Source organism: Panulirus ornatus, chromosome 12, assembly GCF_036320965.1.
Source record: "Panulirus ornatus isolate Po-2019 chromosome 12, ASM3632096v1, whole genome shotgun sequence".
In the NCBI taxonomy this organism is placed as follows: domain Eukaryota; kingdom Metazoa; phylum Arthropoda; class Malacostraca; order Decapoda; family Palinuridae; genus Panulirus; species Panulirus ornatus.
The window spans coordinates 2,586,459-2,590,939 of NC_092235.1; the positions used below are offsets into that span (position 1 = coordinate 2,586,459).

Here is a 4,481-nt window from a genome sequence, read left to right on the forward strand (position 1 = left end):
TCACTTTCTTGTCCACATAATAAGTTTATGATACGCTTGTTGTCTGTCTTGGACAATCACATGTTTACCATATGGCGTCCTAGCTACGTCTCTTCGTTGTATATCAACTGACTGTTATATTTCTCTCTTGTGTCTCCCCTGATGATGTGAGTTTTACACGAAAGTGCACTTGGGAACTTATCGTGTTTATTTTCCCCGTGGACTCATAAGAATATACTTGATCACGTGCAAAATTGCGATCCTTTTCAATATATATATATATATATATATATATATACATATATATATATATATATATATATATATATATATATATATATATATATATATATATATATATATATATATATATATGTATATATATCCTTCAGTATGTTTACTTTCGATAATGAGGAACAGAAGAAAGAGCCAAGCAAGCAAATTTCGTCAAAGACATCACTCTTTTCTAAACGCTGCCTCGCAAAGATTTTCATTAATTCAAATTGAAGAAACAGACGAATTTTCTATTGTCTGGTTAGCTCAGTGGTAGAGCGTGAGTCTGACACACTCAAGGTCGTGGGTTCGAGACCCACACCAGACATAATTTTTGTCTTTTTCTTTTTTCATTTTGTCCGCATCACATGTGTGCAACATTCAGTATGTTCGTCCAACGTTATAGTGAAGATCTTCACAATAAATTGTGGTTTTCGACCTTATCTGAAAGGGTCAGGTCCACCAAGACGTCCTTGAAATCTTCCAGAAGCTTCTGGCGATCCTCCTCCAACTGCTGGGCACATCAGAGTTAACATGGGCCGGACATCGGTTGTGGAACGACTTAATCTGCTTCCGGTAGTTAGCAGGGATGATAATGAGGGCTCTGACCTCATACCAGGTCAGCTTAGTTCCAGTCTGTTACTTAGTTCCAGTCTATTACTTAGTTCCAGTCTATTACTTAGTTCCAGTCTATTGCTTAGTTCCAGTCTATTACTTAGTTCCAGTCTATTGCTTAGTTCCAGTCTATTACTTAGTTCCAGTCTATTGCAACGACAATAAAAAAGTAAAACTCATTTCTTCTTGGAAAATTAAGAGGAAAACACGACAGCAACATGGAGATTTACACCTGCGGCTATTTTGCCGGCTAGTCGGCAACGGTCGGTCAAACAGTATTTTGCCGTGGTAATCTCAGTGCTTTATATAATACTAAGTCCCAAAATGTGTTCTTGGGGTCGTAGCTCAGTGGTAGAGCGCTCGCTTGGCATGCGAGAGGACCCGGGTTCAAACCCCGGCGCCTCCATTTTTTATTTGGGAAATTCATTGTTTTCAGTCTTGTACATATATATATATATATATATATATATATATATATATATATATATATATATATATATATATATATATATATATATATATATATATATATATATGCATATATAGTCCGATCAGGGAAGTTAAGCAACGTTGGGTCTGGTTAGTACTTGGATGGGTGACCGTCTGGGAACACCAGATGCTGTTATCCCTGGGGATAGGGAAGAAAGTATACTTGCCTCATATTCCCTGCGTGTCGTACAAGGCGACTAAAAGGGGAGGGAGCGGGAGGCTGGAAATCCTTCCCTCTTATTTTCAATTTTCCAAAAGACGGAACAGAGAAGATATAAAGATATTGTAAAGATGTAACTAATATAAGATATAAGAATGAATGGAAGATACGGATGTAGCTGAAACAAGGAGTAATGAAGATTAAGGTGCAATGAAAATTATTCTGTAGTGAAGATAAATGTATATGTTAAAATTTTGTATTGAACATCAAGAAGTAATGATAATGATGAGAGTGTAGTGACGATGAGGGTTTATTAGAGAGTAGTGACAATTGCCTTTACAATGATACTAAGGAGGTAACACAAAGAGAAACACAAACTTTCCAAAGCTACGTTCAAGTCAGACTTTGAACTAAGTTCGGTAAACAGAAGGATGATGTTAAGATGAGAGTGTAGTGAAGAAGAGTATAGTGATGATAAGGATATTGTCAAGATAGGTTGTAGTGAAGATACGAATGTAGTGAAGATACGAATGTAGTAGACATAAGGGTTATCAAAGAGTAAAGTTTATTCAAAATGATTGTGTAGTGAAGATAAGAACTATTCTTAGTGAACATTAGGGAGTGCAATGATGATGGTATGGTAGAAATAATAGTGTAGTGAAGAAGAGGGTATAGTGAAGATATGATTTAGTGAAAATATACTAGTAATGAAGATACACGTTAGTGAATATGAGGTTGTAGTGAACTTAACCTTATTGACCTGATCCCCCAAATCCTCCAAACTACGTTCAAGGGCGGATCCAAAGCCAACCGAAAAGGCTATTTCTCTGTGTATTATTAGTGGTGGTGGTGTTGTAGGTGTGTGTAATCATCTATTTGCACTGTATTAGGAGAGAGTTTTACACTCGTGGGGCCCCGTGTTAGTACGTTGTCTGTGTGAGTGGGTAAAATCTAAAGCCTTTCTTGAAACCAGCTTAGTCAAGATAAGGTCATATGAAGATGGGGTTGTAGTGAAGATTATAATAAGCCTTGCATAGTGAAGATAAAGGTATTACGGAGAGGAGATGTAGTGAAGAAGAATATATTGAACACAAAAGGAATCAAGCTAAGTGCAGGGTCGGCCTACTAGCTTGAACTTACATTTCAGGTCAAAAGCATTCGAGTACATAGTATTCGAATAGTTATATCCGTATCAGGGGCGATCATAGCCTTGCGGTAGCTCTCCCGCCCGTTGCACAGGGGTCCCGGGTTCGATCCTGGCTCTTGGAGGTTTGTATGTTTCATGAGAGTGCTCGTTCATATGCACTTAGTTCGTAAACACACACATATATATAAATGTATATATATATATTCCCATGAGTCCACGGAGAAAATGAAACACGATAAGTTCCCAAGTGGACTTTCGTGTAATAATGGCAAGCAAGTATGAAAGATAGAGTATGGAAGACAAAGACAGTGGACAAGTGTTATGTATTCTGTGTCCCTGATAACCATTTGATCTGACTCATTCAGATAAGGTCGAAAACGCCAGTAGTGAAGATGTACTAAGGATAATAGAACGGTGTACGTACGTACGTAGTGTGAGTATCTTGACTGATAGAAAGTATTGAAAGCGGCAGGAAGTAGTGAGATATTGTATTGTGCTTCGTACAAGACTGGCGGGCGACTCCGTCCTTCGTGCTGTGCCACACACAGTCTGGTGATTGTCGGGATGTGTAGCCATAATGTTTGATGTTATGACCATTAGTGATACATCATGTGATGTTTACTATCACAACATCGGCTTCTTCCTCCTCCTCCAGGAGAGTGGCAATCAGGTGGCGGTTATTGTGGTAGCCCGGCATGTGCAATTGTAAGATTTCAAGCAATATTGAGAAAATGGGACACATTATAAAGAGTTCCATAATTTCTCTAATTCTTCCCCAAATTCATGTGGACCTGCAACGCTGAAAATGTTTAAATACCGCTGGTGCAGAGGGAGGGAGAGGCAGGCCTGGGATGAGAGTGAGGCTTTGTAGGAGAGAAAGGCTCGGGATGAGAGAGGCTGAACACAAGATGTTTGGCCGGAGAGTGAGGCTTTGAAGAAGAGAGAGGTTTGGGATGAGGGTTGGGTTGTACCAGAGAGAGAGAGGCTTGGGATGAGGGTTGGGTTGTACCAGAGAGAGAGAGGCTTGGGATGAGGGTTGGGTTGTACCAGAGAGAGAGAGGCTTGGGATGAGGGAGTCTGAACATGAGATAGGTTTTTGAGGAATGAGTATTTGAAAGAGAGAGAGACTTTATGTGAAAAAGGAAGGACAGGCGGAGGAGGCTTGGGACGAGAGTCAGGCAGGATAGGAGAGAGAGGCTTGGGACGAGAGTCAGGCAGGACAGGAGAGAGAGGCTTGGGACGAGAGTCAGGCTGGACAGGAGAGAGAGGCTTGGGACGGGAGTCAGGCAGGACAGGAGAGAGAGGCTTGGGACGAGAGTCAGGCAGGACAGGAGAGAGAGGCTTGGGACGAGAGTCAGGCAGGACAGCAGAGAGAGGCTTGGGACGAGAGTCAGGCAGGACAGCAGAGAGAGGCTTGGGACGAGAGTCAGGCAGGACAGCAGAGAGAGGCTTGGGACGAGAGTCAGGCAGGACAGGAGAGAGAGGCTTGGGACGAGAGTCAGGCAGGACAGCAGAGAGAGGCTTGGGACGGGAGTCAGGCAGGACAGGAGAGAGAGGCTTGGGACGGGAGTCAGGCAGGACAGGAGAGAGAGGCTTGGGACGGGAGTCAGGCAGGACAGGAGAGAGAGGCTTGGGACGAGAGTCAGGCAGGACAGGAGAGAGAGGCTTGGGACGAGAGTCAGGCAGGACAGGAGAGAGAGGCTTGGGACGAGAGTCAGGCAGGACAGAGAGAGAGGCTTTGGACGAGAGTAGAGAAGTGAATCTTCATAACTTATCCTTCAATAAAAAAAGGGTTGTCTTGCTCCACTCAGTTGGAAT

At 42.2% G+C, this 4,481-nt stretch overlaps 1 non-coding gene across 1 annotated transcript; it reads left to right on the forward strand.

Moving 5' to 3' along the window:
* The first annotated feature begins 508 nt into the window (after nt 1-508).
* On the forward strand, nt 509-580 carry TRNAV-GAC (transfer RNA valine (anticodon GAC)). Its single transcript has one exon. It is a non-coding gene; the product is annotated as a tRNA-Val (tRNA).
* The last annotated feature ends 3,901 nt before the right edge of the window (nt 581-4,481 follow it).